At 41.3% G+C, this 27003-nt stretch overlaps 1 long non-coding RNA gene across 1 annotated transcript; it reads right to left on the bottom strand.

The window, feature by feature from the left end:
• Window positions 1-14820: 14820 nt before the first annotated feature.
• Window positions 14821-26786, bottom strand: LOC149452058 (uncharacterized). The gene is made up of 2 exons (XR_016314929.1): window positions 26522-26786; window positions 14821-15215 (listed from the first exon to the last, which is right to left on the bottom strand). It is a non-coding gene; the product is annotated as an uncharacterized LOC149452058 (long non-coding RNA).
• Between the last annotated feature and the right edge of the window lie 217 nt (window positions 26787-27003).

Here is a 27003-nt window from a genome sequence, read left to right on the forward strand (position 1 = left end):
GCGATTCCAGTGTCAGCCAATACAAGTGAAGGGATGGACGCTGATCAACTGACCTCAGGAGTCCAATGTTGGGGAATGGTCTCAGACACCGTACTGGTCACGCCCTCTGACATGTTTCGCCCCACCCACTGGGGACTTGGTCACAGAGGCCTGTAACCAAGCCCCGGAGGGCGGAGCGAAATGCGTCAGCTGGCATGGCGGCTGAGGCCATTCCTCAACATTGGACTCCTGGGATCGGCTGAGCAACGTCCATCTCTTCACTTGTATTGGCTGACACTGAAATCGCTCAGACTCATGCTCCCCTCTTCTCATTTGCCGGAGGGGTAATCCTTTTCCTTCCATCCATAGCTTGGAGCGATGCCATAAGGTATACTTTTTACTATAGCCAATCATGGCAGTCACATGACCCCAAACCCCGCCATCAGAGCTGGGAGGCGCTAAGAGGTTAAGCTAGAACTATAGGCAAACTTTTTTTTTTTCATTTTGGACGGAGTAAAGTAGAGTTATAAGCCCGGTCAGATTTTTCTTCACCATCTGTGTCTCATTTGGGAAATTTTCCTTCACTTCCTGCCCCACAGCCAAACAGGAAGTAAAGTATAACTAAAGGCAAAACTTTTTTTTAAGTTTTGGATAGCATGGAGAGGGATTAGAACGCTTCTCAGTTTTTATTGCTGTCTGTGCCCCCATCAGGGAGATTCACCCTCTTTATTTGTCCAGTTTTCCATTATCATTGAAAGTAAAAGAAAATCCCACATTTTGGGTTGTCCCTAGAAAAGTAACAAAGGGGAAATCTTCCAATGGGGACACTGCTTCTGGTGAGCTGGGGGTCCCTAAGAAACTCCCTTAATTAGCATGGATTTCCTCCCATTTCCTGTTTGGTTATGGGACAGGAAGTGAAGGGAAATCTCTGCAATGGGACACAGATGGTGAAAAAAATCTGAGGGGTTATAACACTCCCTTGCGCTATCCAAAATGAAAAAAAAAACATGTTTGCCTATAATTCTACTTAATTGGAAATCCTTGCAAATTAAAGGAATTTCTTGGGGACCCCCAGATCAAATATTGTCCCAATTGGAATATTTTCCCTCTATTACTGTTCTGTAGACAACCCAAAATTTGAGATTTTCTTTTACTTTCAATGACAATGCTAAGCAGAACAAATAGAGAGGGTGAATCTCCCTAATGGTGGCACAGACAGCAATTCTGGAGGCATTTCCTTGGGACAGGAAGTGAAGGTAAATCTCTACAATGGGACACAGATGGTGAAAAAAAATGAAAGAAATGTTTTGCCTATAGTTCTACTTTAATCTGCTGCTCCAGATTCCTGTCACTTATTTTACGCCAACAACGCAACACACGCATGTGTTATTTTTTCTACTACTCCCTAAAGACAGAGTCAACTGGTCTGCAACCCAGGTGAGTGCAAGTTAGTACATGTCAGAACACGCTCGAGAGAGAATGACCGTGTGACTGATCACCATAGGGCTACACCGTGGGCATTCCAGGAATTAAATGGAGACACCCCGTATATTAAAATACAAGAGGGTTAAGATAAAGAATTCACTATTCCAATGGGCCTGTCCAGCCTTGAATGTTATGTGGCTTTTCGCCTAAGTACATGAGCTGCTTCGGGGCAGAATCACACATTATTGGCTTCATAGATTATTCAGATGTTTCTATTTAAAAGACTAAAGGGAGAAAAAATTGTCAATTCTTCTCCGGTACTGCACATCACACTACAAATATAGTAACAAAACAGTAAGGACTGCATTTATATATCTGTTATAAATGTCTGCTACAAAACTGCTGGCTCGTCTCAGCTTAAAGAGTGACTCCACTTTCTTGGGGAAAAAAATAGCAAGTAAAAATAAATTACTATAGCATGTACAATTGCTACAAAAGCAATGTTGTAATTTTTTTTCTAGAGGGTCGTGTTGTAATTTAATGTTATTAATAATTACCTTTCATTCTCAATCTTCAGTGCTGTGATTTTGTAAAATTCAATGCACTTTGGCAGCCTGGAGGCATTCTGTACACAGTCCATTGGCAGCAGCCTGAGATCTACTGTACACTATGTTGCCAAACGTATTGGGACATCCCTCCAAATCATTGAATTCAGGTGTTCCAATCACCTCCATGGCCACAGGTGTATAAAATCAAGCACCTAGTCATGCACCTAGGCATGCAGACAGTTTCTACAAACATTTGTGAAAGAATGGGTCGATCTCAGGAGCTCAATGAATTTACAGGTTACCACGTGTGCAATAAGTCCGTGAAATTTCTTTACTACTAAATATTCCATGGTCAACTGTTAGTCGTATTATAACAAAGTGGAAGCAACTGGGAACAGCAGCAACGTAAGATGACAGAGCGGGGCTAGCACACGCTGAAGCGCACAGTGCACGGAAGTCGCCAACTGTCTGCAGTCAAAAGATAAAGACCTCCAAACTTCGTGTGGCCTTCAAATTAGCACAACAACAGTGCATAGAGAGCTTCATGGAATTGGTTTTCATGGCCGAGGAGCTGCATCCAAGCCTTACATCACCAAGTGCAGTTTGGGGATGGCCCCTTCCTGTTCCAACATGACTGCGCACCAGTGCACAAAGCAAGGTCCATAAAGACATGGATGATCCAGTTTGGGGTGGAGGAACTTCACTGTCCTGCACAGAGTCCTGACCTCTAATTCCTCCTGTATTGGATTGGATTGTAACTGTACTGTCTGCCTTCACATTGTAAACGCTGCACAAACTGTTGGCGCTATATAATTCCTGTATAATAATAATGTTTGGAATCCTATGGGTACCCATAGATCGTAAACAAGTCATTGTCTGGGAAAATCCATATAGGATGATTCTTTTTTTTACATCTGAGATTGCTTGGCTGGATGTGTTTGTACTGTTTATAGCATGTCCATAGACAAACAATTGAGTTGAAATAATAACAATAATAAGTTGAAATCAGTTTGTTTTATCTTCAATGGAATCTGATTAAAGTGGAACTTCACCAACTCTTTGTTACCCTTCCCCTGCTGTTCTCCTGCACCACCATTTTTAAAAGTCTGGTTTGTGCACAGATATCTGCAGGTATCTGGGATCTGGCAGAGCCCAGAGGCACACGCACCGGGGATTCTTGCACATGTACACAGATACCATTAATTTTTAATGCATCTACAGTATGTGCATGCAGGAGAACTCCTGGAGCGTGGGCAGATGTGCTGCCGAGCTCTGTTCTGGATACCTGGCAGAGTGCAGTGTCGTGTCTGGGCATGCACACAATCTTGTGGCTCTCAGAAAAACTACCTCCTGGGAATGTATGACATGGCAACACCAGAAGACATACAAATGTAATTCCCACCTAGGTGAGAAATTAGAAAGTGCTGTTTCGCTTCACAAAACTGCACTATGGAGATGGGGACAATGCCCTCTATTGCTCTACTTTCTACTGTAATGCTGATATTATGCTGTGTTATTTCCTCCATCCAGCACAGGAAGGACCAAGTCAAACCAGCCCATAGACTCCAACACAGAGTGGTGGATTATGAGAGTTGCAGTTCAAGACAGCAGCTGTGAAATAGGCCAGTGAACTCTTTATACTTCAGTTCCCAAAATGCAGGAGCAGGGGGAGGTATGAGGTGGTTTTTACTGGTCTGCCTGGGAAAATTTGCTTTCCCAGGGACTTATGGAGCGCACAATGGTATCCAGAATTGCTCACAGCCAGGCTGGGTCGGGAGAGATCAGTCAAGAGGCCCAGGAGAACAAGGAAAGAGATGCTCTTGTTACACAATACAGACTGCTGTGTTCAAATCGTTCCATTGCTGCAGAGGGAATGGAGAAACCTCACACACACAAGTTTTCAGGGGTATCAGAGGGGTCTGAAAGCATTCAGCTGAATCACAAGGATTGGAGAGAGGGCTCTTTGCCCATTATATGCCTTGTTAGTAAGACCTGGGACACTGGAGGCAGGACGATAAGCATATCACAACACATCTGTGCAGTACCTACCCTACGTTAATACCCCCTTGTGGCAAACTTGCTCATCAGAATTGGAGCGGAGTTCCCCCTCAACCCTCGTTTTCGTGTTCTGTTTATCTGAGGCATTTCTCAAATCACTCCTCACATCCCCCCTGCATTCCTGTGAGTCAAAGGTTATCTCCTGGCAGATGGTGTGGGGGACAACCAGGAAGACATGAGAAGTGGAGCCATCCAGTCTGAATGAGGTGTCATTTTTATCACCCAAAACTATGTAAGCCCACTCATTATCAAACCAACCAGAATAAGTGCACAGTCCTCAGGTCAACTGTATGGTTCATATCACGGGATATGAGCTAGTAATTTAGTGTAGAGTTCCCCAATGACCACTCCCAAAATGGGTAGTCAGAGCCCCCCTTCCCCTGAGAGGGACCCTTGAAGACTTTTAAGTGAGTTAGAGAAACTCTGACACACACACACAGAGGGATCTCCCAGCAACATCGTAACAAGGGGAGATCAAAGAAGCTTTCTGCTCACAACTTGAATTTGCTAAAACCAGGCAAGGCAAGTAACTTATCCTGTATTTTCCCGCTATTCTATGTTTGCTGTGTCTTTGTATACATATATATATTTTTGTGATATCTCTTTGTACATATTTATTTTGCATCCAACGCTTTTAGTAATAAATCTTTCTTTCTGAAAGTGTTAAACTGTTTCTAAGCACTTACTTGCAATTCACGAATCCCTGCCTTTGAAGAGACGCTACTGTTTGTATATCTCTGTATAGCAAGGTCCGCGGGCCGTGCTATATAGACCAATATTTCAATCATTATAGTGTATATTTAGTAACGGGAGTTTCCCAGTCTCCGAAAAAAAGTGGTGGTGGCAGTATAGGGTTAGTTGCGTAACTAACCTGACCCAGTAACAAGCGCATCCAGGCTGCAGGCACCGATTGTAGTCCATTAGCTGGGCAATCGCTGTGTAGGGTGCAGCTGGGTGGGGCCTTGTTACGCGCGTCACACCGCGGTTTTGGATCGGCCGGCCCTTCGGTCACGAGTTTGGTGAGAAGGTCTGGGGTCTGACGCCGTGGGCGTGACGTATTACTGTTAGTCGCGGCTGTGCGATTGTCGCCTGTTGGTGGCGGCAACCGCGGGTCGTGACACCCCTCCTCCTTGGACACTGCTTCTGTGCCTCACCTATTCCATCTTTACCATACCTGCTGCATTTTTACTATACTACACTGCATTCTGGTTCTTTGGGACTACCAATAAGTGCACCAATGCTTCTCAAAGGGCCCCAACGATAGCCGGCAGAGGAACCCCTTAAAGGACTGTCTTGCCCTACTAATTCCCTCTTTTACTACTGTTTCAGTGGATACCAATCAGTCTAGACCTAGCATAACCGCCTTTAATGCATTCTTGCAATATCATCTCACCCTTGGTAGTTCATGCATCATTACTGCCCACTGCTGCACCTATGATGCTGTCGCTACTGTACATGCTGGAAACAGAGTGTCACCTCACTATTCAAACTTTACTACTCAACATTTGTGTATGCTAATAGTGTAACCATCAGTATTGTTTCAGCTCAATGTTTGTGTTATCAACTTAGTCTAGTGACAATATATTAAATCGCTTTACTGATTTAATGCCTCTCTTTGACAAACTGTTACTGCTGATTGCCAAGTGCTACCTTTAGTGAATTCCTGTGTCTTTGCATGTCATTACATTCAACCCAGTGTGTCAGAGGAGTTGAGGTTTCTAGAGAGGTCAAGGCAAAAGAGCATGGGATTCATTCTACTTAGCAGCTCCTACGGGGGTATGATGGCATGTTATAGAGAGGGGAAAGGAACCAATTGAGAGTAGGTTCCTGTAATGGGTGAAGGTCCACTTTAAGAGGAAAACATCAAACTGATTTTTCAACGTCATGGAAAATATGGTGTATGGTCCACTTTAAGTGGAAAACATCAAATTGATTTTTCAACGTCATGGAAAATTATTCTCCGCAGATGGTTCTTGAAGGAGAACCATCTGCTGGATGATAGAGAAATAATATTAGTGTGAACAATTGCAAAGAATGGTGGATGGTGGAACCAATGTGACATTTGCCTAAAATTTTTCATATCCCAGAGCAAATACAACTTAAATGATGAATAATTTCAAGGGAAATTGTTAGATATTTTTCTAGTGGTTGTTTACGTTTTAAGAATCACAGTTTTTACAACAATCCACACTTCGTTCATTTAGCTGGATCTTTGTTGGCCGGGACAACAAATCATTCAGTCTATGGTCAGCCTATGGGTACTCTAACAATTCTCACTTTAATAACCCAACTGTCCACTGAGACACACCTGCAGGAAAATTGTATTCCACTTTAGAAACCAATCAGCTTTTACCTGTCATTTCTGTGGATAAATAAAAGCACATCCATGTTTGGCATGGAGGACTTGAAAGGATCAGTCCAGACAAAAGTGGTGCTTCAGTTATGGGTACAGGATGATGAGCTGATTCAATCTTCCCATTCCACTGGTGAGATCTTCATGTTCCATTTCCTGACCATACCATGGAACTTCACTTTTGCTGCTGCATTCACAATAATATTAAATGAATACAAAATACTAGAAGGAAACTCAGACCACATTTAAAAATGGCTGTGAAGTGCCTCCAAGCTTTGCAAAATGAGGACTGATACACCTTAACCCACCACATTTTCAAGAATAAAACAACCTTGTGACATCTTTTCACCCATCCTTTCATTTCAGATGGCCAAAGGGCGACTCCAGAATGCTGCAGATATCATAAAAGCTAGGATTACTGTGGGAAAAATATACCATATAAAATTTTCAAATGTATAATGCTTCCCTGGAACCAAGGCAACTCTAAGTATCCTTGCAGGCAGACTATGTTCTGATCTGTACAAAAAAACGGTCACTGCCCCAGTCTATAGCTGGCCTTCAGAGCAAGGAGCACATGGAAGGGCGACACATGTCAAACAGCAAAACAGAAAAATTCCCAGCCTGCAAACAAACCGAATTTACCTGTCTAGCAGTATGTGTTAAAAACAGGGGTTTAGTTAGAACACATTTGCAAATACATACGTAAGCTACAGATCCTTGTCACGGCACCCCAGTATTCTGTAGTTCTTAACTCTACAAATTTAAGAGCCCCCATAGTAGAGGCACATGTATTTAATGGATAGACCAAGGGCAGCTGGACCTGAGGGAGCCCACCCCTCCCTAAAAGTACAGAATTGCACTGGACACCCAGCATGTAGCACAATGGCAGCTAGGGTGTCCAGTGCGCCCCCTCGACCAGCAATTCAACAAGGTGTCCAGTGCGCCCCTCGACCAACAATTCAGTAGATACCATAAGGCTAAGACTACTGTGGGAAAAATATCCCATATCAAATCTTCAAATGTATAATGCTTCACTGGAACCAAAGCAACTCTAAGTATCCTTGCAGGCAGACTATGGCTGGCCATACATTATACAATTATCTGGAGATTTTTGGTTTAGATTTACCAAAAACCATATAATAGGAGGACAAACCTAAACAACACTTTCAGTTGTATGCAATTAGGCAGGCCCTTGCACTACACAGTTGAAGGTAAATCTAAAGGAAATTGGGCAGAAAATTGGAAGATAAATGTATAATGTATGGCCAGCCTAAGTTCTGATCCGTGCATCAGACCGGCAAAGATGTATACAGTTGGTTCGCCCATGTGAATGAGGCCTTATACTAAAAAACACTAATAAAAAAAAAATAATTAATTCATAAAAACACTTTAATAATAAAAATTAAAATTCAAAAATAATGTAAAAATTACTTTATTGCATTTTGATGTATTTATTATGTAGAGTTTTTTTTATCTGCACTATCCAGTGCACTCTAAAAAGATCAAATATGCACATTGGTAGAAAACAGTGAGTGACCAGCCTGGGAGCCTTATGCAGGCCATAGATGGGTCGAAAATCATCCAATTTTTCGGATCGTTAGTGGGCTAATTGTTCGGCCGTTTTTCGGTATTTTGGCAGATATTTTTTATCGGTAAAGTTGGAAAAAAATCGTCCGATTTTGCCGATCGGCCGATTTGCGCGGCAATGATGGGCAAATCGGCCGATCTTTTTACCAATAAAAAAATCTGCGCATGAGCAGTGACCTGCAAGAGGAAGACAAAAAGAAGCAGAAAAAAGAAGAAGAGGATGAAGGAGAACAAGAAGAAGAAGAGGAAGAAGAAGAGGAAGAAGAAAAGGATAAAGAAGAGGATGAAGAAGAGGAAGAAGAAGAGGAGGAAGAAGTAGAATAGGAAGAAGAAGAGGATGAAGAAGAGGATGAAGAAGAGGAGGAAGAAGAGGAGGAAGAAGAGGAGGAAGAAGAGGAGGAAGAAGAAGAGGAAGAAGAAGAGGAAGAAGAAGAGGAAGAAGAAGAAGAGGATGAAGAAGAAGATGAAGAAGAGGATGAAGAAGAGGAAGAAGAGGAGGAAGAAGAAGAATAGGCAGAAGAAGAGGATGAAGAAGAGGAAGAAGAAGAGGAAAAAGAAGAGGATGATGAAGAAGAAGAGGATGATGAAGAGGATGAAGAAGTAGTAGAAAAAGCAGAAGAAGAAGAGGATGAAGAAGAAGAAGGTGAAGAAGAGGAAGAAGAGGATGAAGAGGAGGATGAAGAAGAAGAAGAGGATGAAGAAGAAGAAGAGGATGAAGAAGAAGAGGATGAAGAAGAAGAGGATGAAGAAGAAGAGGAATTCCAGTCCGGCAAAAAATGTCCCTGCAGAGAGCTCTGCTATTTCTTTGACAGTTCCTTGACATTTATAGCGGTTGCAACAATGTATCTATTTTTTTCCAAATAAAAACATCTGTATCCTAAATGGATACAAATACAATGTTGCAACCGCTATAAATGTCAAGGAACTGTCAAAGAAATAGTGGAGCTCTCTGCAGGGACACTTTTTGCCAGCTGTAGACGGGATGAAAATCGGCCGATTTTTTTTTTTACCATTGCTGGTAACGTCGGCCACTTGAACGACCGATTTTTTTGTTTTTTAAAAGAAAAATACGCAGATTTTTGACCCATCTATGGCCTGCATTATTCCTAATATCCAGCTATTGTCTGAAAGCAATGATAGTACGCAAGTGGATCTTGCTAAAGCTAAATGAAAGTAGATCTGGGACTGGCTATTATTAATCAAGTCACCATAGGGAGGCAGATGTCTACAGGTGGAAGATATCTACTCATCCCTAAGCAAGTCATCCATGCTGGGACTCACAGCACTTGCAGATTTATTTTTTTTTTTTATTCTTCACTATTCTCCATAGAAAATGAAGGGTCAGCCCAAATCAAAGGATGCTGGAAAGTCTCCCTGTGTGATAACAAGCACTACCAACCACAACAGGCACTTGTTATCCCTGCCTAGAAGATGAAAGATGTCCTGATCATAGATGATAGAAACCAGGATGCTATTATCAAGCTGCTTTTTACTGTACATTACTGTTTTTTGAATTGTATAATTATGCACTTTAGTGAAACTGACACAACAGTAAAATTTTGATGTCTCACTGTCCTTTATATGAAAAAGAATTTACTAACACAATATTCTTGCAGTTCCAAGCAAGTGCAACAAGGGACTCTAGATAATAAGTGAAAGTCTCCAGTGTTCTAAATTATACAGCATACAGTAGCTGACAGCAAATGTTTGCCGTTCTAAATTATGTAATAAACACGGTCTGTTCCGCATCTTTAATCGGTTTGTCGCAGGAGTGATTTCCGCCAAGGAACCTATTTTCACTACTTACAGTAATCAACATGGGAGCAGTTCTCAATTCAGTTATGTGTTCCTGCCCCAAAGCTACAGACCTGAGCATCAGTTATATGGAATACAAAGAACATTTAAATGCCCTTCTCTGTCTGGTGATACTATGCTCTGCTGCACCAGATTCTGTGTGCACCATAGTTACATAGTTAGTCTGGCTGAAAAAAAGACAAAAGTCCATCCAGTTCAACCATTAAAATAAAAAAAATAATAATCCTATACCCACAGTTGATCCAGAGGAAGGAAAAAAAAAAAAACAGCAAAGCATGATCCAATTTGCTCCTGCTGGGAAAAAAAATCCTTCCTGATCCCCCGAGAGGCAATCAGATATTCCCTGGATCAACTTTACCTATAAATGTTAGTATCCAATTATATTCTGTGTATCTAGGAAAGAATCCAGGACTTTTTTAAAGCAATCCACTGAGCTGGCCAGAACCAACTCTTGAGGGAGTCTATTCCACATTTTCACAGCTCTCACTGTGAAGAAACCTTTCCGTGTTTGGAGATTAAATCTCTTTTCCTCCAGACGTAAAGAGTGCCCCCTTGTCCTCTGTGATGACCTCAGGGTGAATAGCTCTACACCGAGTTCACTATATGAACCACGGATGTATTTATACATGGAGATCATATCCCCCCTTATGTATTATACATGTTGATCATATCCCCCATTATGTATTATACATGGAGATCATATCCCCCCTTATGTATTATACATGGTGATCATATCCCCCCTTATGTATTATACATGGAGATCATATCCCCCCTTATGTATTATACATGGTGATTGTATCCCCCCCTTATGTATTATACATGGTGATCGTATCCCCCCTTATGTATTATACATGGAGATCATATCCCCCCCTTATGTATTATACATGGTGATCATATCCCCCCTTATGTATTATACATGGTGATCATATCCCCCCTTATGTATTATACATGGAGATCATATCCCCCCTTATGTATTATACATGGACATCATATCCCCCTTATGTATTATACATGGACATCATATCCCCCCCTTATGTATTATACATGGTGATCATATCCCCGCTTATGTATTATACATGGAGATCATATCCCCCCTTATGTATTATACATGGACATCATATCCCCCTTATGTATTATACATGGACATCATATCCCCCCCCTTATGTATTATACATGGTGATCATATCCCCCCTTATGTATTATACATGGAGATCATATCCCCCCTTATGTATTATACATGGAGATCATATCCCCCCTTATGTATTATACATGGTGATCGTATCCCCCCTAATCGCCTCTTCTCATGAGATAATAAATTCAGTTCCTCTAATCTTTCCTCATAGCTGATGTCTTCCATGCCTCTTATCAGTTTAGTTGCCCTTCTCTGTACTTTCTCCAGTTCCCCAATGTTCTTTTTGTGAATTGGTGCCCAAAACTGAACTGCATATTCCAGATGAGGTCTTACTAATGATTTGTACCGGGGAAATTATATCTCTCTCTCTGGAGTCTATACCTCTTTTAATACAAGAGAGGATTTTGTTCGCTTTAGAACACGCAGCTTGGCATTGCATGCCATTATTAAGCTTGTGATCTACCAGAACTCCCAGATCCTTCTCCACCATTGATTCCCACAGTTGTACCCCCCCTAGTATGTATGATGCATGCATATTCTTAGCCCCCAAGTGCATCAGTTTTAGCAAATCTCCCCCTGTATGGCCAAGCACTTGTGGGCACCTGACCATTACATCTACTATGTGTCAAAAACTATATGGACACCTCTACAGAGTTCAGGAGTTTCCAGTGAAGGGTTTTGTTACGGCTACAGAATAAAAAGACATTTTAGATATCTGAGGTCCAACCTTGTGGCAACAGATTGAGGAAGGATTCTTTCTGTTCCAGCATGACTGTGCACCTATGCACAAAGCCAGCTTGGTAAAGACATTGTGGGGCTGATTTACTAAAGACAAATAGTCTGTGCACGGCAAATGCGCTGCAAGTGCAATTGCTCTAGATCTGAGGATCTGCTGATTTCTATCATCCAATCATGTGCAAGCAAAATGCTGTTTTTTTTTTAATTTTCCTTGCATGTGATTGGGTATTCTTTGTGAAATGAATCTTCACCTCATTTGCTAAGCTATGAAGCAATTGCACTTGCAGTGCACAGTAAATTTGCCTTTAGTAAATCAAGCTGGTTTGATAAGTTCATTGTGGAAAAACTGGAGTGGTCTACACAGAGTCCTGATCTCAACCCTACTTTTAGGATAAATTGGAGTACCAATTGCAGGCTGGGTCTTCCCATCTAACGTCAGTACTAGTGATGCACCAATACCTTTTTTTATCGGCTAGTACAAGTACCGATACTTTTGGTCAAGTACTCGTCGATACCGAGTACTGATACTTTGAGGTACGATTTGCATCAATACAAAATGTATGGATGCAAATTGCATGACAAAGAATAGAGATTTTTTTATGTCCAAATCACATGCGGTTTCCCCACTGCTCCTGTGTGAACCAATGCTGTCTTAGCCTGAGCTCACACAGAAGCAGTGCAGGGAAGTTTCCCGCAGCGGAGAGTGGGCATGTTGGGATGTATACTATAGTGGCAGAAGCTCCATATTCTCAGCGGTAGGAGAGGAAAGAAAGCATCAGGGATTTGAAATCCCCGCCACTTTCTCTCCTCTCCATTTAGAGATGACAGTTCGGGCTAGAGGGCTTTTGATTAGTCAGCACCGCCACATGGACGGTGCTGACCAATCAGATGCTGTCTAGACTGTACTTTCATCCCTGCAACGCGAGGAGAGAAAGCTGCTTCACAGGTCTGGGGATTTGTATACATTCCAGACGTCCACTCTCCGCTCAGCATGGGATGCCTGCCGGGAGGTTCTGCACTGCTTCTGTATGAACTCGGGTTATGACAAGCCTGGGTTCACAGAGGAGCAGTGGGGAAACCGTATGCAATCTGGACAGGAATTTAATTCCTGTTCAAATTGCATGCTAATCTTTGCAGTGCAAATTGTATTGACAAAAATCGCAGCGCAAAGAATCAGTTTCCAGGATCAGGAGCATTTTCACAAGCATGAGTACTTATATCGGTATGAGCACCAATACTGGTATCGTGCATCCCTAGTCAGTACTAAACATTACAAATGCTTGTTTTGCTGACTGGGCACAAATTCCCACAGGCACAGTCAGGCATGGATCTAGTGGGGTGCTGGGGTGGGCTATGCCCCCCCAGATTTTAGTTGTGCCCCCTAGATCTTTGAGAGTGCATCCACAAAGCCATGAGACCTGACGTGAACAGTTGATGCAAGGGGGCACTCTGTTGATGTAAGGGAGCACTCTGATGGGGACAGTTGATGTAAGGGGGCATTCTGATGGGGACAGTTGATGTAAGGGGGTACTCTGATGGGGAAAGTTGATATAAGGGGGCACTCTGATTGGGGACAGTTGATGTACAGGGGCATTCTGATGGGGACAGTTGATGTAAGGGGGCACTCTGATGGGGACAGTTGATGTAAGGGGGCACTCTGATGGGGACAGTTGATGTAAGGGGGCACTCTGATGGGGACAGTTCATGTAAAGAGGACACTCAGAGGGGGGCAATTGATGTAAGGGGGCACTCTGATGAGGCAATTGATGTAAGGCGGCACTTTGATATGGCCTTTTTTTTGTAAGGGGCACTCTGGTGAGGACACCAGATGTTATAGGGACTCTTACAGGATCTCTGAGGAGGATTCCTGATATAAGGAGAGACTCTAATAGGGATATCTGATATACGGGGGCACAGGTTCTGTTTAATCACCATAAACTAATGACAGCCTGATATATACCAGCATTTCTGTACTGCCTCTGCACTACCTGTCAAACATTACTTCTGAATTATGACTCAGTGGTACAGAAGCATGCCGAGTGAACAGGGAATACTGGTTCCTTGCATCTCTGTCACACTATTGACATTCTGCCCCCTGACTTTTTTTTACTGAACCCCAGATCAGATAGGCTAGATCTGGCTCTGGGCACAGTTCACATTTTGTGGAAACAATTTCAAGAAGACTGGAGGCTGTTACAGTAGCAGAGGGAGGCAAAGTCCATATTATAGTCCATAGTATGAGATGTCCATGTGTGATGGTCAAGTGTCCACCATCTGTAGTGTATTAGTTGTCAATATAGATTAAGGCCCCTTCCACATGGGGTGGACTCTGTTTTGATCAGTAGAGGATGTTTCCACTGATCCCCTGCTGATCAGAGCAGAGTGGGTGGATGACGGGTCCATGTCCACTCAGTTTATGCAGAGCGGACACAGACAGAGCCCATTCTGTTCTACAGATGGCCGGGTGTGAACAGACACCACTGTCAGTTTACACCCTACTGCCCTCCATTCTGCTCTACCTGGATGAAGGAGGATGGATCCCTGCCTTTTTTTTAGTGGACCAGATTGAATTAGACAAGTGTAAATGGAATTGCCACTCACATAGGGGTGAATTGACCATCCGATCAGGTCTGCCTGAAAAACTGACAGGCGGATCTGATCGGACCCTTCGAGTTGAAGGGGACTAAGGAAACACAACAGAAATTATACTGCGATTTAACAGCAGGTGCTCTAAAAAGAAGTACTAAGGCAGCCCTGCCTGCATACTTGTATCTCCATAGTCAAGGGCGGGCTGACAACTCATGGGGCCCCCGGGCAATAGGGGATCATGGGGTCCCTGTGTCCTTGCCCAAACTCAAAAAAGCCTGTGAAAAAGGTACCAGGGGCATCTCATGGGGCACCCTACTGACCCCGGGCCCTCGGGCAGTGCCCGAGTTTCCAAATGGTCAGTCCTCCCCTGTCCATAGTCACAGATCAGTTCTGGAGTGCAGGGACGCATACACTGGGATAACCCTTAGTTCCTATCCTAGCTCAATTATATACAGTAGCTGTCATGTCAGACAGACATGTTCATTGTAACCTGCTTCAACATGGAAACAATTATTATCCCAACATTTATTTTCAAATATGTAGAACCCATTCAGGCAGGCTTTGGCCTTAGAACCTTTATGGAACGTGGACCTTGATTGGATAAATGTGGCTTTTTATTCCCAAGGAATATTATTTACGACACAAAGCCTGACATAAATTGAATTAAAAAACAATAAATTAAAGCTGATCCACCACAGGAAGCAATATGTCACTTAGTAAAGTTGGTTTCATGGACAATAGATGAAGAACCCTAGTAAGAATCAGGTACCACTGACAGTATTGGATTTTGTAATGAATTAGCAATCTCAAACGTGTGCAAGTAATAGATTGTTTTTTTTCCCAGGAGGCCTTTCCAATATTATCCTCTGTACGTGTAACCATGGCGACAGTCAATAATATGTCACTGGTGGAAGTAAATCCAAAGCATGCATATCACAAGGTGTTCTGGCGTGTTTCACTGCCACCATGTAGTACCCCCATATCAATGTTCCTAAAAAGATAAAAACAGAATCACCAGATTATCATATAGAAAGATAACTTTATATGTGGCATAGAATGCCCAGCAAACCCATATGGAAGAAAAATATATTTGAAATATATTTTTAAAATATTCTTCCCAAATATATTGACATATATTTGAAATGCTACAATTTTAGCCATATTCAATATATATATATATATATATATATATATATATATATACTGCATGTTGAAATGCGTTTTTATTACAAAATTTCTGAAAAATATTTTTCAAAATACATTTCAAATATACTGTATGTCTTTAAAAATACAAATCTACATTTTTGGAATGCATGTACACATATATGTAAAAATAACTTGACTTGAAAAATGACTTTTTTATGTTCAAAAAAATCTGAAGAATATATTTAAAAGAAAAATATTTTTAAAAATATATGCTTCAGATTTTTTTCAACATATAAAAAAGTCATTTTAACATATATTTTTACGTATATTTGTAAATGTATTCCAAAAATGTTTTTTAAAAAAACGCATTTCAACATGCAGTATGTGTATGTGTATATATATATATATATATATATATATATATATATATCTTGAAATATATTTTGAAATATATTGAATATGGCAAAAATTTTAGCATTTTAAATATATGTCAATAAATTTGGGAAGAATATTTTTAAAATATATTTCAAATATATTTTTCTTCCATATGGGAATAGAGGGAGCAGTAACTTGACAAATATATTTGTGTGCTATGATTATACAGTTTAGAACAGTGTTTCTCGACCACCCTTTAAAATTCTGAGGCACCCTATTCTAAAATGTAAAAACCTAAACTAATAATTTTACATAACACAGCAATATCCAGAAACGTAGGTCACCCAATGTTGGAGATTTTTTTTTCCAAGGCAAATATACCTTTGTACAATGGTACTGACTAGTATTCCAATGTTTCTCTTCTCCCTCACTCAGCTAATGTAATCCCAGTGTTGATGGAGAAGGGCAAACAAGGATGCTATGAAGGCAACAAATGTCCTCCTTATCAAGTGATGATGTCATTGTATGTTGGGAATCTGGCGGCCTGAAGGTTTTAATGGTGCACTATTAAAACCTCTGGCTTTTTACAACTAAATGGCAAGCTTGATCCACCCGTTGGCTTGTATACAATTATTGGGCAATTTTTAGGTGTTTTGCCAAGGCACCCATGAAGAAACCTGAAGGCACCCCAGTGTGCCTGGTCACCCTGGTTGAAAAAGGCTGGTTTAGAAAGCTCCATTCCATTGCTATGAAAGCAATATATAAATGTATCAAATATATAGACACTCAGGTTACTGTGTTTGGTCTATTCATACAAATTGTCACAGATGAACTTAACCAGATTTGTTGTAACTCTTCTACATAAAGAAAAAGGATGAGGAGCTTCAACAACAACTAGAGCAAAATAATAAAATAATACAAACAATTTGTAAGAGGACAGCTGGCATTCAAGACTGGGACAGCTTACAGATTGGTGAAATATTCATATGTTAGGAAATCTTTGAAATCCGCTCTGAATGTTAAAAATGTAAAAAATTCTTGAATCTCATTTTCTAATTTCCTGTTCAAAATGTTCTTTTAGTATTGTCGCCGTACCCAAATATCATTTATTAAGATTGGATTTCCATTTCTCCTTAAATTCATTTGGGACTTCTTGAATGTTTGTGTATCCTGAATGCAATAATCTGAGTTTCTTTACATTCCATAAAGTAGGTCATAGGCCAAAACAAGGCCGATTTCTCCTCTAAAACCTTCTTCAGGCTGAACATTAAAGAACGGAAATTTCATTTTCCTATCCATAATCACCAAAACAATCCTTCTATACTTTATTTATGAAACCCTCCATGCAGTACGCTAATATTCAAACATTATGGCAACAAAGTCATAAACTTAATATATAAACTTGTATTTGAGTGTCATCTGTTCCCACCAGGGGCGGACTGACCATTTGGAAACTCGGGCACTGCCCGAGGGCCCAGGGTCAGTAGGGGGCCCCATGAGATGCCCCTGGTACCTCTTTCATAAGCTTTTTTGAGTTTGGGCAAGGACACGGGCCCCATGATCCCCTATTGCCCGGGGCCCCATGATCCCCTATTGCCCCCATGAGTTGTCAGTCCGCCCCTTGTTCCCACCTAAGGAGTTTCCAGCTAGAACAAACTTCCAAAAGATAAAAGGAGGGGAGAGGGAAAGAGCAATGGGATTTTTCTGTATAGAGCTCCCAGAGCACCTTTTCTAGACATGCACGTCTTGATGCTGGTAGGATTTTCGGGTGGAGAAATCTTTTTCTTTTCCCATTGCTTCCCCTTTGGGAGTTCCTCCTCTTTCCTAATTTAGCTCATGTAACTACACAGATCTAACCAGTATACTGTAAGTAAGTAAGTAAAATACTTTTTGGACTTGTATAAAATTAACCACATCAAGTCCGGACACTTTTACCCCCTTCCTGTCCAGGCCAATTTTCAGCTTTCAGTGCTATCATTTGAATGACAACACTGTACCCATATTAATTTTTTAGCATTTTTTGAGACAGATAAAACTTATTTTGGTGGTATTTATTCACCACTGGGATTTTTATTTTTTTTTGCTATATAAATCAAAAAGTTAAAAAAATTAAAAAAAATTGTTTTTCTTAGAAAATTTTGCAAATAAATAATCTTTCTTCATAAAGCTTGGCCAAAATGTATTCAGTTATCTTTTTAGTTTAAAAAAAATAAATATTCCAAATTAGTTTATAACCAAACATTATAATTTTTAAAAACGTTTTACATTTTTATTTTATTTTTTTATATTAATATGTATTTATTTATTTATTTTTGTAACATACTGTCACCCTAGCAGTACAGTGTCACTATAGTGACACTGTACTACTTGTGGGGGGTGATGACGTTTTTTTTTTTTCTTTACACTGATTGATTTTACACCCAAAAAGGCTGTAAAAGCAATCAGTTCTCCTTCTCTCTGGCTGCATTCTTGCAGCCATTGAGAAATACTGTGCGAGCTGTGATTGGTCACAGCTTGTGACATGGTACAAGGCTGGTGTGAATAGCCTTGTACCATGTGACCTCTGTGATCATTCACAGATTTCACACGTAGTAAGCAATGATGTCAGAAGTGACATCTTGTTTACTACTATTCATGTGATCACTGATTGGCCAATCAGTGATCACATGATTGGGACCTCACACAGAGGTACCGTGTCCTCCGGACACAGCGGACACCGTATCGTGGTGCTGCGCGGTCCCAGGGAGCGCACACAAGCAGTGAAGCGGGGAGGACATTTATAAACAGCCACCCGCTCCTGCACTGCTCCCATCCGGCCGTTTATATACTTGGGCCAGACCAGAAGTGGTCAATATACCTGTCCACTGGGTGTAGTTTTGGGATGTGTGCTGCATGTGGACCTCTACTTTATCTTTTCCAATGTATTTGTTTCATTATGCTAGTTTTTCATTAGTGGTAATATGAATATTAGACAAGTGTATAGACCACTGAACACAATATTTCAACAGATATTGGTACCAGTCTTGAAGAAGCCAATTTATTCCATGCAACGTGTCGACCTATATCTGTGGAATGGGGTAAAAAATACATTAACAGTTGTAATTTAGATCAGGGGTCTCCAAACTTTCTAAACCAGTTTACTGTAGTTCAGACTTTAGGGGGACTAGACTGGGGCCAGTGGGAGTAGAAAATGTCCTGCTGTCAGTAGGAGTAAGCAATGCCACATCTTTAGTGGGAGAAATAATTCCCCATTTTTGGTGTCAGTGGGATTAATAGTGCCCCCTAGACATGTACAGTTCATTTAATTCAGAATCGAAATTTGGATAAAATTTTTGTTATTCAGAGATTCGGATGTATTAAAATTACAATAAAAAATTACAAAATTAAAATTACAATAGTAATGAATTTAAATGAATCCGATATAAAAAAATAAAATTTTGTCCAAAAAAACTAATTATTCAAATATGAATCAAATTCGAAAGAAATTAAAAAAAAATTTCAATTTTCAAATATCCTTCAACGACTGTGTGTATTAGAATATAGCTGTCTTCTGAAATTCGAATTTCGAAAATAATAGCATAAAACAGAACAGAATATATTAAAAAATAAAAGAATAGACTAGAAAGGAAAATAATATAATGTAAAAATAGAATGGAATAGAACAGAAAGAATATAGCCGTCTTCTGAAATTTTAATTTTGAATAGAATAGAATAAAACAGAAAGAATATAGCTGCCTTCTAAAATTAGAATTTCAAAAAGAATAGAATAGAATAGAACAGAGTAAAACAGAATAGAAAATAAAATAATAGAATAGAAAATAATATACTAGAATATAAAAATAGAATGGAAAATAAAAAAATAGAATAAGAGAATAGAATAAAGAATAGAATAGAAAACAAAGGAACAGTAGAATAGAAAATAATAGAAAAAAAAAAGAATAGAATGAACATAGTCCCCTTCCAAAATTCGAATTTCAAATATAATAGAATAAAATAGAAAGAATATAGCTGTCTTCCAAAATTTTAATTTTGAAAAGAATAGAATAAAACAGAATAGAACAGAAAAGAATAGAAAATCAAAGAATAGAATAGAAAACAAAATAATAGAACAGAAAAGAATAGAATACAAAGAATATAGTGTTCTTCCAAAATTCAAATTTCAAAAAGAATAGCATAGCAACACTCTAAGAAATATGTGTTTTTATCTGCATCCACCCCTTTTGGTAACATCATCCAGATGTGGGGCATTTGTAGGGTTTAAGAATGCCGTCCTTCATCCTCTGGAATGAGGCTGGGGCCAACAATACTTGAACATCCCATCTGGTGTCACAGTCTTTTCCTTTGATCTGGCTGTAAAGGGAACCTACCAGTACCCTTTAGTAAAATTGAGAGTGGTAATGTACCTGGGTGGACTCAACCTTTCTATCAATTTATCCACCTGGGACATGGGATAAACCTCAAATTTGGATATTTTATTTAGATTCCTGAAGTCGCTGCAGAACCTCAAACTGCCATCTGGCTTGGGGATGAGCACTATGGGACATGACCACTGTTAGATTCCTCGATGAGCCCAAGGGCTAACATTTTCTGTACCTCTTACTTGATAAGGTTTTAATGTCACGCCCCTCTAGTTAGCTAAAAGGCGATAGATAGATAGATAGATAGATAGATAGATAGATAGATAGGTTTGCACTCGGGGGCTAAGTAGCAGCCTGGGATGAGTCAGCCAGGTTATTTTCAGGTCAGGACTGGGGGCTCTGCTGATCAGTTCCCTGATAATCCCCCCCCCCCTTGCTCTACAGAATTGAGAAGTTTCTAGAAGTCAGTGTGCAGAGGGTGAGGAGGGGATGATCTGCATACTCAGGGGACTCTGGCCAATCCCCAAGTAGGAAGCTTGGTATGAGGCCATGGCAGCCTTTAAGTATGACAGCCTGCTAAGCCAGAGGAGTAGTGAAAGGTGGAGTGAAGGTTGCATGTGGAGCCTGGGAGGGGGCCCAGGAGAGGTGCCTACCTGCAGGCAGGAGCTGGGAAGGAGGATCTCTCAGCCTCAACTGTCCCCTGAGAAAGGACAGCCTGGGAAGCAGGGAAGGAGCCAGCCAAGATTCAGGCCTTAAGTAAGCACCAAAGTAAAACTCTGGTTTCCAGAGTTTGTGAACCTAGAAATTGAGGCTTTAACCCATTCAAAGCCCTAGAAAGCCTCCGGACTCTAGGACTCAGTACCGTAACTATATCCTGATAAAACAAAACGTTGGCTTTTTCCACATCAGCCATAAACCCTGAAGCCTCCTTCATGGGTATTTGAGAAACCTAAATGACACAAATACACTATTCACAATCTTTCCAGGTAGTGCTTCTCAATATACAGTTGCTTAGTGGGTAACACTTCTGCCTCACAGCACCGGGTTCCATGGTTTAAATCCCAGCCAGGACACTATTCACATGGAATTTGCATGTTATCTCTGTGCTTCTGAGAATTTCCTCAGGGTACTCTGATTTCCTCTCACACTCCAAAGACGTGGTGGTATGATAATTGGCTCTTGTCTAATTTGGCCCTTGTATGTGTATGCATGTGCGAGAGAGACCTTAGACTGTTAACTCCTTGAGGGCAAGGACTGATGTGAATGTACAGTATTTGAAGAACTGCATAAATTGTTGGTGCTTTATAAATCCTTGAAATAAAATTGACTTGCAGAGCCCTTTGTTACTTTCTCCCCTACAAGAGCTGGAATAAGGAGGGGCACATGAAACTTCTAACCTTCATGGCTCTTGACATGTATGGAATAATTGCCAAAAGCTCCGTGTTTGCAAGGATAGATTGTCCCTGAGGGCTCATGTACACGGGGCGTTTGGAAAACTCTTCTGAATGATGGAAACGGACTGCTGGAAAACGTAGGTTAAAAAAACGTGAGTTTTAACCACGTTTATGTGTGTTTGCATTTAGAAGTGCTTTTTAAAAGATAACCTCAGGAGACCTTCCCAAATGCCCAGAATGCACTGAAAAATAGTCAAAAATTAACTATTTCAGACATTTTGAGAGAAATAGAGAGAGCAGAAGCAGAGAGAGCAGTATGTGTGGAGATGACCTGTCCTTTCTGGTTGTATTCACTATGGATCCCATTATGAGCGTAATGCGGCGCGTTCTACCATTTTTTCCTTCACGCGAAACATGAAACTGACTGCGCCGGTATACCGGGTCAATTTGAATACATGGAAAACACTTTGCATACATTTCTGATGAAGAAAAAGACTCTGGACAGCATCTGGACATGGAACAGTTAAAAAACGCTTCTAAACGCAAACGCTTATAAACCGCGTTTACAAGCGTTTGGTAAAATCTACTCCTGAACGCAAGTTTGGTGCATTAAAAAAATGACTGTAAACTCAATTGCTTGTAAACGACTGTGTACATGGACACATAGGAAAACATTAGGGAGAGTTCAGGGGCTGCTGAAAAAAACGCAGAACAGCTCCTGAATGTCAGTTTATCAGCTGCAGTGTACATGAACCCTAAATATTTGCCCTCTTGACATCTCCTGCTTGTTTGGCCTGATTTACTTTCCTCCGTCAATCACAAATTGTCTTCATTTTGTTGTTTGCCTTGGTAGCTGGCTTGTGAATATTTGAAGGTTTGTAATTCAGAAGCCATGGCACTAACCTGTGATAGGCATGGTAAGCAGGTCCGCCAGTATAAGTGCTGCACTCTAGGGAATTTCTGAGAACACAGAAGATTATAGCTGATTAGTACTACAGCCGGCTACAACAGGAAAGGAAGGGAATGCAGACACATAGCAGAGACCCGGTATTATTGGTAGAACATTATTTTTATGCAGTTTAGTAAATATGCCATGGTGTTTGTAACAGTGAGAACAATTCACTAAAGCCTAACACATGAGTTAAGTCAGATACACCCGAGGGCCCGGGGTCAGTAGGGGGCCCCATGAGATGCCACTGGTACCTTTTTCATAGGATTTGAGTTTGGGCAAGGACAGAGTGGCCCCATGATCCCCTATTGCCCGGGGGCCCCATGAGTTGTCAGTCCGCCCCTGATCACCACATATCGCATGCGATACTGAAAATGTCAATTCACTATTGCTGGTATGCGGTATATACCAAAAATGGCAAAAACATTCGGTAAATACCGCATAAAAAGACCTTAACCTCCCTGGCGGTATTCCCAAGTGTAGCTCGGGGTAAAGTTTCAGCACCACAAGCGGTAACCCCGAGCTACACTCGGGAATACCATGCGGCGCTGCTCCGCAATCCCTCGATCACTTACCTTGTCCTGCGCTCCCGCGATGTCCCTCCTGCAGTGTTCCCAGCAATGTAATCCGGTGGATGCCTGCATCTGTCATCTGGGTTCTGTCCCCTGCGACGTCGGGACATACGGGGATGGAACGGCGGGAAATTTAAAAATGGCAAAAAGTGACATTCACTAAAATCACATAGTATAACATTACTGTATCAACCCATTTCACATACATTTTGTCCCTAGTGCTTTGTCCTGTGCCCTGCCTGCATTTTTACTGTTCTTTCTGCCTGGAAACTGAGAAATGTCCATGGCGTCCAAAAAGCGTCCCTTTAGGTCAAAAGCGCTTTTAGACCAGCTAGAGAACAGCGATAGAAAATTAGAACAACTTGCAGAATTGAGTGATAATGATTGGTGGGGAAATTCGTCATCAGAAACTGAAAATGATTTTGCTCAGTGATGTGCGAACTTGGCGCTATATTTCAAATTTCAGTGTTTTTGGTTTGATTATATTATTGAATTAAATGTATTTTTATTATAATATTATTTTTATGATTATTTATTAAATTATAATTTATGATTTCGTGTTTCACGTTTTATCCTACCCGGGATGTTTAGTAGACTCTTGTTCGGACAGATTTCAGTGAGTTATTCCTAAAAATTACAGCCTACAATAAAAAAAATACATGTTTCCATGCAAAATAATGTACCGCTTTGAGCACAGAAATATGGACATAATCAGACCGCTAGGGAGGTTAACCACTTCCAGTCCGGACACTTTCACCCCCTTCCTGCCCAGGCCAATTTTCAGCTTTCAGTGCTATCATACTTTTAATGACAATTGCGCGGTCATGCAACACTGTACCCATATGAATTTTTTAGCATTTTTTTGAGACAGATACAGATTTATTTTGGTGGTAATTATTCACCGTTGGGATTTTTATTTTTTTTTCTATGTAAATTAAAATGTCCAAAAATTTTGAAATAAATTTTGCAAATAAATAGTATTTCATCATAAATCTTGGCCAAAATGTATTCCGTTATATTTTTAGTAAAAAACAAATAACCCAAATTAGTTTATAATAACCAAAAATTATAATTTTTAAACATTTTTTTTTTAATTTGTTTAATTTATTTTATATTATTTTTTCTTTATTATTTTTTTTTTTTACATACTGTCACTCTAGCAGTACAGTGTCACCATGGTGACACTGTACTACTTGTGGGGGGTGATGAAGATTTTTTTTTTTTTTTACACTGATTGCTTTTACACCCATAAAGAATGTAAAAGCAATAATTTCTCCTTCTCTCTAGCTGCATTCTTGCAGCCATTGAGAACTACTGGGTGAGCTGTGATTGGCCACAGCTTGTCACATGGTACAAGGCTGTTGTGAATAGCCTTGTACCATGTGACCTCTGTGATCATTCACAGATTTCACACGTAGTAAGCAATGATGTCACAAGTGACATCTTGCTTACTACTCTGCATGTGATCACCAATTGGCCAATCAGTGATCACATGATCAGGACCTCGTACAGAGGTCCCGTTTGACGATCGATGTTCCACTGTGTCCGGAGGACACAGCGGGCACAGGATCGTGGTGCTGCGCGCTCCCAGGGAGGGCGCACAAGCAGGGTGCGGGGAGGCTGTTTATAAACAACCACCCGACCCTGCACTGCCACTGTCCGGCCATTTATATACAACGGCCGGACTGGAGGTGGTTAAAGTCAATTCACAAAAGGAAATAAATTATTAAATGCATGCAGTAATTAACCACATGCCTACCGGTCACTTATACTCTCTTCCTTCCCAGGCCAATTTTCACCTTTCAGCCCTGTCGCACTTTGAGTGACAATTGCGCGGTCATGCAACACTATACCCATGTGAAATTTTTATAATTTTTTTCACACAAATAGAGCTTTCTTTTGGTGGTATTTAATCGCCGCTGGGTGTTTTTATTTTTTGCGCAATAAACAAAAAAAGAGCAAAACATTTAAAAAAAAAGTTTATATTTGTTTCTATTATAAAATTTTGCAAAAAGGAAATTTTCTCCTTCACTGATGTCCGTTGACGAGGCAGCACTGATGGGAACTGATGGGTGGCACTGTTGAGGTGGCATGGATAGGCGGCACCGATGGGCACTGATAGGGAGCACTGATAGGTGGCACTGATGGGCAGCACTGATGAGCTGGCACTGATGAGGCAGCACTGATGATGCTGCACTGATATGTAACAATGATGGGCACTGATATGTGGCACTGATGGGCACTGATTGGTGGCACTGCTGGGTGGCACTGCTGGGCACAGGTGGGTGGCAGTACTAGGCACTGATGGGCACAGGTGGGTGGCACTGCTGGACAAAGGTGGGTGGCACTGCTGGGCACTTGTGGGTGGCTCTGCTGGGCACAGGTGGGTGGCAATGGTGGGTGGCACTGCTGGGCACTGATGATCAGGGCACTGATCATCAGTGCACTGATGATTGGTGCCGATCCGTCCTCTGACAATTGCCAGTTATTGGCAGTACTTTCCTCACGCTGTGACAGTATGAGGAAAGTGCAGCCGATAACCGGCAACTGCATTTACTGGTGATCAGCGTGTCATTGGACACAGCTGATCACGTGGTAAAATTCCGCTGTGATTGGCCTTTTACCACATTGCGTGATAAGCTGTGTCCATAAGAAGATCGCCTGGTGCGCACCCCTGGGGGGTACGCAGGAGGGCGCGTTCCCAGGACTGGACAACTGCTCGGTAGCCGTCATTGGGCTACAGAGCGGTTGGCAAGTGGTTAAGTAGTGGTCCAAGCATGCGGTATGTACTGGCATCTATCAGTACTGTCATTGGTTGTTAAGGAATGGGTGGCCGCCGAGTCGCTAACAACCTATGAGTCATCAGCTGTCAGCGGGGTTCCCCACTGACAGCTGAATGTACAAAAAAAATTGCCAGCAATTAAAAAAAAATTAAAAAAGAGCGTATTGTCCACTCCATTTAAACAAAAAAAGTATGGCATAAGGGTTTCCCTCAAAATCCATACCAGACCCGAAGGGCTTAGTATGGATGGAGGGGGGACCCCACACCGTTTTTTTAATTGCTGACAATTCTTTCTTTTACATTCAGCTGTCGGTGGGAAACCCCACTGACAGCTGAAACATTAACGCATGGTTTTCACTACTAAAATACCGCATGACTTGAATGACTTGATAAAATAACTAATGCGGTATTTTAGTAGCGTTTTTTAGTGAACTCAAAGGGTTTTTTTTTTAAATGCAATGCGGTATCCTACCACATATTCGGATGCCGTAAGATACCGCTTAGGGAATTGTGCCCAGTGTCCCAAGGCAGCCTTCTGTGTATAATACTTGACTTACATAGACAGAGCTGCAAAAACAGTGTTAACATGTCGCCAGCTATGTGTCTGCAGTGAAAATTTTCCTCTTAAAACATAAAAAAATGATGCAGAAACTCTCTACATGCGTCAATAAACATTTAACATCGGGCAGCACTACCAATATACCGAGTGCGGCACATTTACCTGAACAGGGCTGCCACGAAGGCTTCTGCTTCTGCTGATTGGTCGCTCATGTCTCTGGACACCACGGCAGCTGCCTGGGTTGGTGTAATAATTTCCACTTGGCTTGCTTTAAAAGCTGAAATCTACAAATGATCGGTATTGCAACATTTGTCCACCTTGGCACAATGCAAGTATGCATATCTCATGCCCAACAGACCACTGGGGAAGCTGAAAATAACTACTACGGTGATAGCTTCGATCTTCCAGGTCCTGCTCTGGTTCTGTATAACCGCTTCCCTGCCGCCCTATAGTAGAACTACAGCTACAGGGCGGCAGGGCTGTGCAAAATCATGTGTATATATATGTAATTTGCATTTCCAGGTAAGGAGCGCACACATGCTGCCTTACCTGCACCACCACTGGCAGCTAGGCGTGTCAATCACTGGGTCCTGGCCGGAGATTCCCTGCCAGCACCCAGTGATCGCCATGCAAAGCTGACAGGG

This window comes from Staurois parvus, unplaced genomic scaffold (genome assembly GCF_062004578.1).
Source record: "Staurois parvus isolate SC_StPar_1 unplaced genomic scaffold, SC_StPar_1.0 ptg000498l, whole genome shotgun sequence".
NCBI lineage: Eukaryota > Metazoa > Chordata > Amphibia > Anura > Ranidae > Staurois > Staurois parvus.